The following is a 15,886-nucleotide window of genomic DNA, read 5'->3' on the forward strand; positions in this document are numbered from 1 at the left end:
TCGCCTCAGGCTCTGCCTCGGCCTTCTGCATGGAGATCATGAACTTGTTAATCGGGCAGTTGACGGTATCTCTTGTAACAAATATACGCACACGGTCTAACCCCTATTCCTCGATCCTTTTCCGTGGTTCCGCTCATAATGATCTTTAAGGCTAGGGGTTAGGGACCTTTATATAGTGCTATTCCAGTTAATTTCAAACTGTATAAACTGCAAATAAATGTCCAGATAAAATCTGTTTAAACGAAGACTCCAGGTTAACTTAACCAACCACGATCATTAGTAACCATCAAGGAGTTTCATCTGCAAACTGTCCCATAAGCACGTACGTGTGAGTCGCACGCTGAATTTGAATTACAATTCAAATTCACAGGCTTTACCAATTCATGGAGCCAATCCCACGAACAGCCTGGCTTTCCATAATATGCTGTGCCCGGGCAAAAATACATATAGTATAATAAATATTCCAGCATTAATAAATAATGTTTCCAGCATATATGTACCGGCTTCCATGAACTATATTCCATTCATGTATTCCAAGCAATATTCAAGTGCATCGGTAAATTCCATATCGAGGTAAACATATTCCAGGAACTATGTAGTAAAAAATGTTGCAAGCCACACATAAGTATTTCCTACATCTCCCGCTTGGCTAAAACATTCTAATTCCATAAACGAACACCCATGTTGCAAACATGTTTACAAAATACTTCCTGACTAAGAGGTTTAGTCAGTGGATCGGCAACCATGTCTACACTAGGTAAATAATCTAAACGAACTGTTCTTAATCTATTAACGACGTCACAAATGTAATGATATCTTCCCTCAATATGTTTGGTTTTGCTATGAAACTTGGGATCCTTTGAGACCTTGATTGCCGCCTGGTTATCATAGAAAATAGTAACAGGATATGAAGTGCTTTCCACCACCACGAGAGATGCAAGAAACTCCTTTAACCATACACCTTCTTTCACAGCTTCCGACGCAGCAATATATTCAGCCTCCATAGATGAAAGTGCTACAGAATCTTGCTTCTTTCTACTCCAGGAAATAGCTCCTCCTGCTAGTGTAAACAGATAACCAGAAGTTGATTTCCGGTCATCAAGATCCCCTTGCCAATCAGCATCAGTAAACCCCTGCAGCTGAAGATTGCGTCCATTAAAACACAGAAAATAGTCCATAGTTCCTTTGACATAACGCAAAGTGTTCCTAATCTGTTTCCAATGCTCAGGCCCAGGGTTCACCTGATATCTACTCAACAAACCCACGGCATGGCATATATCAGGTCTTGTAAATAGCATAACATACATTAAAGAACCCAATGCAGATGAATAAGGAATATTGCTCATTTGTTTCTTTTCCTCAGGAGTTTTAGCACACATTTCCTCACTAAGTTTAGTTCCCCTAAGAATAGGTACTCTAACAGGCTTGCAATTTTCCATAGAGAATCTCTGAAGTACATTATTGAGATATGCCTTTTGAGACAAACCCAACATTCTCTTCCTTCTATCTCTACGTATTTCCACTCCCAGAACATAGGAAGCTTCCCCCATATCCTTCATGTCAAATTTAGAGGATAACCAGGTTTTAACTTCCATCGGTGTAGATTTATCATTTGAAGCAATGAGAATATCATCAACATAAAGAGATAACAAAACAAATTTATTTCCCATTATCTTAAAATAGATACAATGGTCACCTTCCGTCATTGAAAAACCATATGACGTGATTGCATTATCGAAAAGAATATACCACTGACGCGAGGCTTGTTTAAGACCATATATAGACCTGTTTAATTTACAGACCTTCCCTTCATTCCCCCTTGCCACAAAACCTTCAGGTTGGTTCATGTATATTTCTTCTTCCAACATTCCATTTAAGAATGCTGTTTTAACATCCATTTGATGCAATTCTAGATCATAATAAGCGGTTAATGCACTAATGATCCGTATGGAGGTAAATTTAGCAACGGGAGAAAAGGTTTCTACAAAATCAACTCCTTCCATTTGTGTAAATCCTTTAGCAACAAGCCTTGCTTTATACTTATCCACCTGACCAGTCGCATTCAGTTTCCTTTTAAAGATCCATTTAGAACCAATAGACTTTCGATTGTTTGGTAATTCAACTAATTCCCAAACATTATTTTTCCTCATACAGTTTAATTCTTCCTGCATGGCTTCCATCCAAAGATTTGATTCAGGACTTGCCAATGCAGCTTTGAATGATTTTGGTTCTTCCTCTAAGTTCTGAATTTTAGAGTGCACTTCCCCCAGAAAAACAAAATACTCATCTAAATATGCAGGTGGTTGTGTATTCCTCCCACTTCTCCTAGGCATGCTATTCGAAATAGAGTTAGTAGATTGACTTGCATCATTATTTTCCTGAACTAGAGGTTCAGTTTCAGGTAAAGAGATATCTTCAGGTTCTACTAATAATTCCATCCTAGCTTGTTTAGCACGGCGAGGTGTATCCTGATCAAGAAAAACTGCATCTCCACTTTCAATCAATTTCTTTCTTTGAGGATCCCAAAAACGGTAACCATTAGAACCTGATGCATAACCAATAAAAATTCCTGGGGTACTTTTAGATTGTAGTTTGGTGTGCAACTGGCTAGGTATCCTTATTTGAGCATTACACCCCCAAACTGCCAAATGGCGAAGTGAGGGCTTCCTTCCCTTCCAAAGCTCATAGGGTGTTACCCTTACAGCTTTAGAAGGTGAGTGATTCAATAAATATACAACAGTGTGAAGTGCCTCTCCCCAAAAAGACAATGGCAAGTCAGAATAAGCCATCATAGACCTAACCATATCCATTAAAGTCCTATTCCTTCTTTCCGCCACTCCATTCTGTTGTGGAGTATATGGCAAGGTATAGTGATGAATAATGCCATGTTATTTGCGGAAATCATCTAGTATTCCTGACGTGTATTCACCACCACGGTCAGTTCTAAGTATTTTAATTTTCTTGTTTAGCTGATTTCCACTTCCGCTTTGAACTCTTTAAAAGCATCAAATCCTTCCGATTTGTGTTTAAGCAAATACACATAACCGTATATTGAATAGTCATCTATGAAAGTGATAAAGTAGATTTTCTGCCCTCCCAAAGTGGGTGTGGAAAATTCCCCACAAATATCAGAGTGAACAATGGCAAGCTGTTCTGTTGATCTATTTGCTTTGGGAAAAGGCGACCTTGTCATTTTACCCATAATACATGCTTCACAAATACCATAATCCTCCCACTTAAAGTTCAAAATTCCAGAACTAATAAGTCTCTTAATCCTATTCTTAGATATATGTCCAAGTCGCAAATGCCACAAGTAAGATTCGGAACAATTATTCTGTCCATTTATATTCCTCACAACGGAGTTATCTTCGCCTACTAAGCAATTATTTTCCATGATGTCATTTAGAAAATATAGTCCATCATGTCTATCGCCTGAATGTACTAATCTTCCATTTAAGACAATTTTAGCCTTCCCATCACCAAAGATAATTTTATATCCAATTGACTCTAGTTTGGACACTGAAACTAGATTCCTTCTCATATTGGGTGAATAAAATGCATTTTCCAACACTAAGTTTCCTCCATCAGGGAGTTTAAGCACATAGTTTCCAATTCCTAGTATGTCTGCTTTAGCTTGAGTTCCTAAATAGACATGTCTTGTTCCTTTTGGAATTGTTTTGAGTGTGGCAAAAGAGCTAAGTTCTCTAGCTATGTGTGAAGTTGCACCAGAATCTACTACCCAACTATTCTGAAAAGTAGTAGTAAATAAGGATTCAGTGCAAACATAAACATCGGTAATACCTTCAGGGGATTGATTCCCCTTGCGGCTGTCATCCTTGTGAAAATTATCCCTTTCGCTGTTCGGCTTCCTCCTCTTGGTGCATTCTGACCTGAAGTGGCCTGTATTACCACAATTATGGCACCTGTAGTTCCTCTTGTCAATCTTCTGAAAAGAGTTGTTGTTGGTGTTATTTCCATGCTGCCCCCTGTCCCTCCTCTCATCTCTGTAGTTCCTTTGATCCCTGTCACGTTTATAATTGATCTTGTCCCTTAGGTCCGGTCCTCCTCCTCTCTTATTCCAATTCCTCCGGTTCCCATTGTTTTTGTACTCACCAAGGTGAAGCTCTGGCTGATAAGAAGCTTTATCTTTCCCTGAGTTAAGCCTGCGATCCTCCTCCATTAGCAAGTGTTACCTCAGGTTCCTCATATTGAGTGTGCGTTCTGAATGACAAAAAGAAATCTTGAACTGTTCTCATGATGGTGGCAAAGAATTTAGAACAACCATGACTTGTACTTCCTCCTGGAACGGATAACCAGCAGTTTTTAATTCTTCCGCCAAGACACAGAGCTTGTTGAAGTGTTCATTGACTGTTTTATCACCCATCTTCGATGTCAGAAACTTGTTCACAAGACTAAGCACCTTCACAAGGGAAACTTCTCCAAAATCTTGTTCCAGCCTGAGCATTATTCCACAAGCTGTTCTATCTGACTCATATTCCACAGCCAACGAATCAGTCATCGAGCCAAGGATATAAACTCTGGCAGTCTTGTTGTCCTTGGTCCATTGCTTTAGTTCATCATTGTATTCCTGCTTTTCTTCATCTGTAGCATCCTCTGCTGGCTCGTTAGGCGCCGGAGTTTCAGAAACATAATCAATATTCTCAGCCGTAAGCAAGAACATGATTTTCCTTTTCCAAACCGTGTAGTTTGTTCCATCAAGTTTGTAGGCACGGAGTAATTCAGCGAAGGGTCTGTCTAGGACACATCTAGATGTGACATAGTTATGTCACATCTAACCCTGATAAGCACTATGTTTGTGGTCTATTTTTTTTGTCCCAGCTTTTTTTTTATTTTTTGTTGCTGCGTAGTTATTTTTAGGAGGTTAGATGTGACATCATTAAAAAACATCTAGATGTGAATTAGACAAACTGTTCAGCGAACGCCCCATTGGAAGCCATTGAAATTGGTTTCTTCTTCAGTTACCTGAAGTTCCTGTCGTTGTTGATGTCGGAGCAGTCCTTGCCGTGGACGCGAAGCAGGCCGGCGAGAGTTGGTTAGGGTGAGCTTGACGAGGTGGCAGTAAGCTGGCGACGAACACGGCGGGCTCCCTCCGGCTCGGCAAGGTTGACGGGGCGAACGTTGATGGGGAACGGCACGAACGTTGAGGAGGAGTCGGTCACGGGCGGTAGCAGGCTCGGCCCGAAGTGGATGGGGGAGGTGGAGGCGGAGGCGCAACTGGGGTTTGGCCTGGAGGCGATGGCGAAGCGGCGGCGTGGATTGGTGGAGGTCGGGCGAAGCGGCGGCACTTGGCATGCGGAGTCGAGCGAAGCGGCGGCGCTGGACCAGAGGAATCGAGCGAGATCGATCTAATCTGGGGTGGAGCTGTTGTGTACGTACGAGGCTCTCTTTTCCTCGTTTCTATTTTTCTTTTGGGAGAGGAAAAGCAGAGTACGCAGCGGAGTCCAGATCGTAATTGATCCGACGATTAAACAAATCGTCAAACCCTTAATCGGCTCTCGTGCCAATGTAACAAATATACGCACACGGTCTAATCCCTATTCCTCGATCCTTTTTCATGATTCCGTTCACAATGATCTTTGAGGCTAGAGGTTAGGGACCTTTATATAGTGCTATTCCAGTTAATTTCAAACTGTATAAACTGCAGATAAATGTCCAGATAAAATCTGTTTAAACGAAGACTCCAGGTTAACTTAACCAACCATGATCATTAGTAACCATCAAGGAGTTCATCTGCAAACTGTCCCATAAGCACGTACGTGTGAGTCGCACGCTGAATTTGAATTACAATTCAAATTCACAGGCTTTACCAATTCATGGAGCCAATCCCACGAACAACCTGTCTTTCAATAATATGCTGTGCCCGGGCAAAAATACATATAGTATAATAAATATTCCAGCATTAATAAATACTGTTTCCAGCATATATGTACCGGCTTTCATGAACTATATTCCATTCATGTATTCCAAGCAATATTCAAGTGCATCGGTAAATTCCATATCGAGGTAAACATATTCCAGGAACTATGTAGTAAAAACTGTTGCAAGCCACACATAAGTATTTCCTACATCTCTGTTGTAGACGTTGAGCATCTCGGCCGACGAGGAGGGTACAGAGAAGACCAGCGAGGCCGTCTCCGTGACCACCCAAGGGAAGTCGATGTCCCTGTAGTCGCCAATGTACGCCGACAACTCCACCGAAGAGCATTATCCATTATGTGATTTTACTTTGATCTGCTTTGTAAGAGGACTTGATCATCATCTTGTATCATTCGGTTGTGTGGCTTTATTTATAAAGTGGGCCGAAAGCCTATTTCTAGAAAATACATACCTGTCCATTGTAGTGCAAAATTGATATGTAGCTAATGTGTAATTTGTGCTTAGGTATTTGTTGTTGTGTGTTATGCTGCTCAAGTCTGGATGCTGGTTCTATAGGGTACCCGATGGCACCGCCGAGGACTGAACTTTAGTACCAGAACATGTAAACCGTCGAAATGGTGCAAAAAAGAGCACCAGATGCCCCCTCAAGGTTCCTTAAAAGAAGAAAAGAAGAAAAGAAAAGGCAGACTCTCCTTTAAAGACGAGAAGAAGAAAAGAACGCTCACAAAGTAACGACATTATCTGCAACTCCAACTCCACGCAAGGAACCATCCTCGCTCCAACTAGCCCACGTCCGACTGAATTGCTCCCATGCATGGTGTGCATGAGCCTTATTTATGGTATTCAATTAGCGATTAATACATTAATACACATACCCGTTGCAATAGCACACATTTAAATGCAATCGAACGGTGGAAAGGCAAGGAGCATGGGCACCTAGGTGTCCCAAACTGCCGTCCTATACATCCGGGACAGGATTTTATCAAGATAGACTCGTTTTCCTCACCCAATCTGCAGCCGATGCGTTAGATATATTTATCTCGGATGTTTTAATTGTTACAACAGTGATGGTCTTCTGCTGCCGGTATTAGTTTTCTGTGGAGATGTTCGACTTGTCTGGATTGCGTCTGGTTGGTACCTCTTCTCCATAATTTTTTCCTGAGAATCCCTCTTCGCCTTTTTTTTGCGAGGAAATTTGCGATCTATTCGTTTTCAATTATGGCAGTACAACTAACACAAAAAATAATTAAAAAAATATATCCAGATCCGTAGATCACCTACCGACGACAACCAGCATTAAAGGGGCCAAAGGCGCCCTGCCGTCATCGCTCTCCCTCGCCGGAGTTACGCAAAAACTTGTTGTAGTAGACAATCGGAAAGTCATCATGCTAAGACTCCATAGGACCAGTGTACCAGAATAGTAACCTCGTGCAGTCTGAGTTGTTAGAGTATCTTCAATAAAAGATTGAATGTACGCTAGCTTGAAAACTAGACGCTTGAAAGTACCTACCAAAATAAATTTACACATATTTGAAGTATCCAATCTGGATACTTTTAAATATATTGGAAGTCAAAGTTTCTGATGTTTGACTTTGCATAAGTTTAAAACGACAAGTTTTAGGAACCCAAGTAAATAACTATTTTTACTCAAAAAAAAGTAAATAACTATTTTATGTACTCGTTTCACTCCATTTTAACTTCCAAACTGGACGCATGCGTTCACTTAATTATCTTAATTAATATCCCATCTGTTCCAATTTATTCATATGCAAAATAGCTACAAAAATTATATGTATTGCGGAACTCAAATCTACCTGGTGTTCTTTACTACAGTGCGAAAAGGATTCTGATGACACCGTCAAACAAGTGCTCTATCTTTTGCGTGATAGCTATGGTACCTCAGAAGGCAAAATTAAAGCATTATTCTTTCATGGCTGGGCCGGTGATGGTCTGGGAGCATCTGCTGTTATTAGAGCTATAGCTGAACGACTAAAATCCACAAGAACTGATTCTGAAATGAGAAAGCATTTTGGCAAAATTATCCATGTCAACTGCTCTATGTGGAAAAATAGAAGGACCATGCAGACGGCAATTGCAGAGGAGTTAAACCTTCACCACTTAATGCACATGTTTGATGAGCAGGATGAAGAAGATGATTTCAGAGGGGTAGATGCTAGCTCCAGAGCAGTTAGGGCATCTCCAGCCGCGCCCCCAGGAAGGTCTCCCCAGGCGTTTTTTTTGCGCCGGCGCCAAAAAATCGGCCCAGTCGTGCCCCCAGGAGCCCAATTTTCGCCGGCCTGGGACGAAAACAGCGCCGGAGGACCCAGGCCGAACCCGGCGCGCTGGGGGGCGCCCGGGGGCGCCGGGCGAACTTTTTTGACGCGAAAAAGTCGCGGGCCCGCCGCGTCAGCGACACGGCTCTCTTCTCGCCCCTTCGTCGTCCTCATCGCCTCGTTTCCCGCGGCGAATCAATGCCAAAGCTGCCGCGCTGCCGCGCCGGTCAGCCTGCGCCATTGATGCCTCACGGGCGGCGCAGTGAAGGCCGGACGACGCGCGTCCCTCGCCCTCCCTTGCCCGCCACGCGTACACACGGCGGCCACGCGTACGGGCGGCGTCTCGGCCTATATAAGACGCGCACCAGCGTGCTCGGCGATCACACTCTCTCGCCGTCATTGTTCCTCCCTCTTCTCTCTCTCGCCGTCTCCAGTTCATCACCCATGGCCGAGCGCTTCCCTGATGACGGCGCGGCGGCGAACGGCTTCGGCCGCCGCCATCTCCACGAAGACGAGGCTCGCCTCCTTTACGAGGCCGAGTACCCGGTCCCGTCGGACATGCGGGTGCCCGGCGGCGTGCCGGTGCCCCCGGTACCCACCGGCGCGGCGCGGCGTGCGGAGATCGCACGCATCCGCTCAAACATGCCTTGGGCGGCGAGGGAGGGACCTCGGTACGTCCCCGACAGCCCGCTCTGGGAGCCCTACTGCCGGCGCCGCCACGCCCAGCAGCTCGAGGCCACCAACGGTGTAGAGCCCTCCGGCAGGCTCAACTCCGCCGGCCGGTGTCGGTGGTGGGGCGTGTCCGGGCGCACGTTAGAGGCCGTCCTCGAGTACATCGAGGGCGACAACACGCCGCATCTCGAGTACCCCGCCCCCCCTTCCTTCTCACGCCGCTGGGGAAGCTCCTGGACCCCGAGGCGCCTGGAGACCGGGGGGTCCTCCTCCTCGTCCGGCGGCTCGCCCTGCCTCCGCCCCGTCAAGCCGGAGCCCCAGGGCACGCCGGTCAGCGCGCGCACCCGCAGCTCCGGCGTCCGCATCGGCGCCAACGCCTCCCCATCCACCGGCCGCTTCGTCCTCGTCGAGCCCAAACCGGAGCCCGGCCTCCCCGCGGAGTACGAGGAGGTAGCCCGGCGTGGCTTCTCCGACGAGGACGCCCTGCGGTGGGCGCGGGACGACTACCTCCGCGTTGAGATGGTCCGGCAGCGCCGGGCCCTGGAGGAGATCGCCGCCCGCAAGCGTGGGCGCGAGGACGAGCACGGCGTCGTGGTCCTCGACAGCGACGACGACGACGACGCCCCCGGACCGTCCAACCCGCCGCGCCAACCGGGGGAGGGATGCAGCAGGGACGGCGGAGGCGCGGGCGGGGGCGGCGGCGACGACGACGACGACGGCGGCGGCGGTGACTACACGCGGTTCTACAGCCTCCTCGGCATGTAAACCGCGTGGGCGGGCGCCGAGGCGGGCGGCGAGGGAGACGGCGGGGGTAGCCCGCGGAAGTTTTTTTCTTTTTTTGTAAAATATGTTTAAGTTTGAACGAACTCGCCGATGTTTGCGTTAAATTTCAGTCGTGTTTGCGCCGTATTTGAATTTTTTAAAAAAACGTGGGCGCCGCGACTGGGGGGCATCACGCCCCCAGTGCGCGGTTTAGCGTCGGCGCGCCCCAGGGGGCGATTTTTTGCCCCTCCTGGGGGGCCAACGGCTGAAGATGCCCTTATAGATAGCATTCGAAGTGCCATCAATCGGTCCCTAAATAATGAAAGATTCCTGATGATTTTTCATTACGGAGGAGATGAAGATATTGATCTCACAGAGTTTGGCATTCCTCTTTTTGGTGAAGGTAAATTGTTATGGACCAATGATGGAAGATTTCAATTCCCACAGAAAAAACTGAAGGTGATGCCCAGTTCTGTTAATAAATATGTGAAACTTGAGTTAGGCAAATATACGTGGAAATTGAGGAAGTCACAAGTGCTTCCTTTATTGCTTAAAGAAGCTGCTGAAGTAATTGGTTACAGCTTCATGGATGAAATCAACCCATCAAGAGTTGTGGATTGCTTTTTGTACTCACTATTCCTTACAAAAAAAACGAGGTGAAAAGTCTAGCAGTGTTGACTATGGTTGGGCTACTCATGCTTGCAACTACTGGATATGTGATGGAATTCTTGAAGGGAACAGAGCTTGGGAGGTTGGCAACGCCTTGTATGGAGTGATACCACCGTTGCGCTATTTTTCACATGAAACAATAAGTTCTGTACTTTTGTTGGAAGGAAACATAAAACCCTACGAAGTTTGTTGGAAATCAATCACCTCGAGCAAACAAGCAGCACAAAATATCTCTATTGTTTCTGTTAAGGCATCATCCTATTTCCTAACATTTGAAGACGATGGTCAGCGAGAAGATCTAAGAAATGATTTGTTTCAACTAGCCACCAACCTCCGTGTGCTAAAGCTCTGCAAGTGCAGCTTTGATTTTTCATCCCCGTCTTTCCGCTGCTGCCAAAACCTAAGATTCCTATGGCTTGATAATTGCACAAACACAGCGAAGGAGCAGGGAGAAGGGGCATGTTTCCCAGATTTGTTGATGCTTGACATACGTTCCACAAACGAAACTACTTCACCGCCAACCCACCATGCACGATGCATGAACGATTGACCATCTGATGGATGTGATGCACTTGGTTCCTTGATTCGATGGCTGGATGTGAACCATCGTGCACAAATCGTGCGTGGAGTGTCGTGTGTGTAGCAGCATTGTTCCACAAATTATGTCCTGTTTCCACAGATGATTGAACTGATGACCAATCTCAGGGAGCTGAATACAAAGGGAGTCTCATGGAGGACTAGAAGTGATGCCTGGAAAAAGCTACAGAATCTTCACAAGCTCCGGTTAACTGAATCTTCAGATGTGATCACAGTGGACAATTGCTCTGCCGTAGATATGATGAATCTGGAGCTCCTTGACTTTTCTCGCAACACTCACATGGAATCATTGCCTGAAATGTCATCAGCAAGAAGCTTGAAGGTTCTTGTTCTTGATGGTTGTTCCAGCTTGGAGCATGTTGCATTTGAAAGTGCTCCTCAGCTGCTCGAGAGTTTTAGCTTTGACGGTTATGGCCTGGCAGAGCATTGGACTCATCCCATACAACTGCCAAGAAAGGAATTGCGCCCAATGTTTCCCGTCGATCGAATTGAAGAAGCCAAGGTGACAAAGATCTCCCTAGAGGGTTGTGCTTGACTGCGTAGCATATTCTTGCGTGCATTGTTTAATCTCAAGGAGTTGGACCTGTCAGGTACAGCCATCAAAACAATTGATCTTGATGCAATGGATGTCCCCCAGCTCAAGAAGCTATTCCTACTGGGTTGTGAGCAACTCCGTTGGTTATTCTGGGAGGGACGATACCCAAGATTGGATGTGTTGTATGTAGACACTAATCGGGGGAAGACGGGATCAGAGGTCTGCTTTGGGGAGCGGAGGTTCATTGACTTTGAGGCATGTATTTGTTGTACAGATGGAAGGTTTATTTGGTCGCCCTCGCCCATAAAATGCACCTCCATATCTCTTCTACAATCCACAGCCAAGTCAACGTCACTAAAAGTATAGAGGAGATTGGCCCAAGCCAGGAGGGTGTGGCTCCAACAGGGTCATTGTTAAAAGGACTGTCTATTCTACATCCGGATGAAATCTAATTCGCTTTCAGTCGTATTGTTCAGCCAACTAAAGGATGACAAGTGTCACATGTCTCGTGTCCTCTATTCACCTATTCTTTCTGCCCACCAAACTATAAACAGGTCCACAACCCAAACTATTAAAACCCGTACAGAAAGCAGCTAAAGACTAACAAAACATGGACTAAGCTAACTACTGAAAAGGATCAAAACTGATGACATCTAACCACACAGCCGAATAACACTCTGAGCACTAAAATACTGAGAAATTACAGTTGCTGCTGCTATGAATCAACTATACAAAGGGCTAAAATACCACTAATAATAATAGTGTAAAAACCACAGAAAATGCACATAAACTGCAATTCCACTAAAAAGGGCACTTGCAAATACAGAGCAAAAATCCACTAAAAATCCACGGTAAACCCACTAAGATATACAGTGTAAATTTCACTGTAATTCCACTAATGATTACAGTGTAAAAACCACTGCAAATGAATAGTAATTCCACTAAAAATACACTGTAATTCCACTAAAAATGCCACTTGCAAATACAGAGCAAAAATACACTGTAAACCCACTAAGATTTACAGTGTAAAATCCACTAACAATTACAGTGTAAAAAGCACTGAAAATGCACAGTAATTCCACTAAAAACACACAAAAGAATTACATTCCAATTCCACTGAGAAAGTACCAAATTTACCCCCAGAGAAGCACCACCAAAGAGGGTGATTCGTCCATGATCTAGGACACAAACATGGCTGGAGAAGCAAAGAAAAAACAAGGTAAACACCCCCCCCCCCTCCTGTGCATTCATCACCTCCTGTCGTCTCTCTCTCTTGCCAGAACAAATCTGGAAGAAAGAACAGACCTGTAGTGGATCATTAACATAGGCTAAGTTAAGCACAAAATCTACACAGATAGAAAATAGGAACATAATCACGCAAAAGCATGAACCAAGAGAAACCCTAGCAAGAACTAGGATATGGTCGCATGAACAAAACTGAGAACTAGATGCCCAGATCATAGAGTTCTAAATTTGCAGAAATAAACACACTACAGGGATCAAAACATGCTCAGGAAGCTAGCAATTCCATTTTGAGAAAACTAGTTAAAAACATGCAAGATGGAGGATTGCTCCAGTTGAGAGAAAATATGGCCATTTTCACAGACTTTGGAACCTGAAAGACAAACACTGTTAAGAAACTTTGATCTACTAGTTTTAGACACTTTCTACCTGTTCTTAAAAACTACTCCCTCCGTCCGAAAAAGCTTGTCCCTCAAATGGATGACAAGCTTTTTCGGATGGAGGGAGTACCTGTGATTGAAGGACTGAATTTAAGTAACTTTGGAAGTGTAAACTACTATGATCTGATGCTTGCTCACACTAAATATTGATAGGCATTAACATAAGCACTAAAAATTGAAATTAACAGAAAAAAGGACGAACAAAATCAGGCTAAAAACATTAACACTGGAAGGCACTCACAGTACTAGTAGCAACAAACAAAACTGATAACATATTTACAGTTCAGAACTAAAAGGAAGAGTTTGTGACTGTTAGATAAAATTACTAGGACCTTCTTTGCAAAATTATACTCTGTGTTTATTTACAATTCAGAACTGGATACTTGTTTGCATTAACAGATAATTTACTGAAAATATTGAGTGCAGGTGCCTACAATCGAACCAAATGCAATGAAATGCAGCATCAAAGGACAGGCGATGTACCTCGAGGAAGATGAAGTTGATTTCCTTAACATATGGCTATCTAATAGCAGAAAACAGTGCTGAAAACAAAAAACATGCTTTCTCTAACTAGTTTCCTGACAAATAACAAAGTGGATCATACTCTTTTACTGAGCTACTTCAAGCGGAAATGATGACAAGGTGTAGCTGCATTGCAAAAAATACTTTTTTTTTGAAACGAAGGCTCAAGAAGGGCCCGGCTTTGAATTAACAAAGCCATCAACCGGCCAGGATTACAAGGACAACCGCTTACAACGCAAAGAAAAGGGAACCGAGCGACGGATACAAGGTACTCAAGCAAAACAACTCAAGGCAGCAACAAATTGACGCTGCTACCAACACCCTACTAGACGACCTACACCAACAGAACAAAACTAGGGTCTTGGGAGGAATGCACCGCCGCGCAAGCTTCGTGATCACAGCCACCCTCGGAACCAGCCATGGACCAGACCACCACCTGTTACTGCCTCTGCAAAGGGCCCCTACCCCTTCATCCTGGCTCGAAGGATGCCGTACCGGCAGACGGCGGCTCGGTTCACCCCAGAACCCAAATGGATGGCCTCCAAGCTGCAAGGAGAAGAGACTAGAGCAGGACGCAAGCCCATGGCACACTACAAACAAGCACCATCGTCGTCTGCGGCTCAGCCGCACCAAAGGGCGAGAGCTGCCGGCCACATTCGCAGAAGCAAGGGAAGCAGCGAAAAGTAGATCAAAGGCCAGCGCTGGATTCGCCGGAGCACAATGCTCCCACCCAAAGGTATATCGTTGTCGCCGAAGAGGGGAACCCGATCCCCTCTTGCCCAGGCTCGTGGGCGTCGACCCACCGGCGACCTCGTCAGGGACCCTCCAGCAGCAACCTATGAAGAAACCAAGCTGACTCCTGCCACCATCACGTCCACAACCAAACTCTCTCGCCGCCCCTGCAATCCCCGGACGGTGCCTCCAAGAAGGAACACGACACGGACGTGCTATCGCCGCCCGAAGCAGGGGACCTAGGCTTTCACCTAGCAGGGGGCGGAAGGAGGGGGGAGGATCCACACCACAGCCTCCAAGGGGGGGGGGGACGGCGCCCAAGGCGTCGCCTTTGGTGTGACCGCCGCGCCGGCCAGGGGTTTCCCCCGGATCCAGCCCCGCCCGACGAGATCCGCGCAGCCAATAACCGAGAGCAGCGGCCTAAGCCACCAGGACCCAGATTTGGCCAAGGAAGGAGCAGATCGGGGCGGAGGGGATGGACTTCATCAGTGGCATACCTGCGGGGAGGGATGCACACCTGCGACCGTCGACCGCCGCCACCTCGTCACCCGTGAGACCGAGGAGGCGCCTAGCTCGCACCGGCAGGGCGGCCCGCCGCCAGGACCACCCCACCCTCACCTGCCGGGGCCGCCGCCCCGCGTGCCGAGGCCCTGCCCGAGACGAGCAGCCGCCGAATCCCCGCCGCCACCTTCATCGGTGTCGAGCGCGCGCGCCGGAGCACACCTCAGGCGGCGGTGGAGAGGAAGGGGGGGAGGAGGGGGCGCGGCTGTGGCGGCTAGGGTTGCCCCCGGGTCGCCTCGGAGGAGACGACGCAGGGGGAGAAGAATCCGCCGAATTTTTTTCTGCAAAAAATACTTAGAAAACTAAAATAGTGAAAATCTACCGACACTATTTCATCAGCTAATGATATAACATTGATTTACTTTGTGCAGCAACAGTATGTGGAGCCTGAGCCTGACATGACAAACTACATGGAATGGCAGAGTACTGACCAGAACAATGAATTCAAATATGTAGAAACACCTCCTAACACCAATGGGGAACAGAAAAACAGTAAGCATACAAAACATACAATAAAACTCGAACCTAGCAAATGTAGGTACACAAAATAAAGCAATTATAGTGTGTTGCTTGCAGGCACAAAAATGATCTAATTACATTTGAAGTGGGTGCAGGGGCATATAATAAAAATCACAGTAAAATATTGCTGTAACATTTAAACCTACTTCATTAGAATTGTATTACAGAAGATTAACTAAAGAGCATGACAAATAAAAAACTACCCAAAACATGCTGCAAAAAAAAACAGAAACTAACATTAGCATCAAGCAAGAATACATATATAACTGGTAACAACTAATTTACTCTAAATTACACTATAATACAGCTAAAATTACACCAAGGAATGCACCGTGAATTCATATACAAGCCACAATAAAAATAAACATTACAAGCAACTGAGAAATGGTGAAGAAAATCATGACACTACGACATGATCAGGGCAATATACTATCCCCACCAATGGGGACAACGAAAACACAAAG

General features: G+C 45.7%; 2 pseudogenes; one reads left to right on the forward strand and one right to left on the reverse strand.

Moving 5' to 3' along the window:
* Positions 1 to 286: 286 nt before the first annotated feature.
* Positions 287 to 4,958, reverse strand: LOC147982254 (uncharacterized; annotated as a pseudogene).
* A 184-nt stretch (positions 4,959 to 5,142) lies between these two features.
* On the forward strand, positions 5,143 to 11,858 carry LOC147982255 (uncharacterized; annotated as a pseudogene).
* The last annotated feature ends 4,028 nt before the right edge of the window (positions 11,859 to 15,886 follow it).

Source organism: Triticum urartu, chromosome 3A (assembly GCF_056163025.1).
Source record: "Triticum urartu cultivar PI428250 chromosome 3A, HENAU_Tu73, whole genome shotgun sequence".
Taxonomy (NCBI): Eukaryota; Viridiplantae; Streptophyta; class Magnoliopsida; order Poales; family Poaceae; genus Triticum; species Triticum urartu.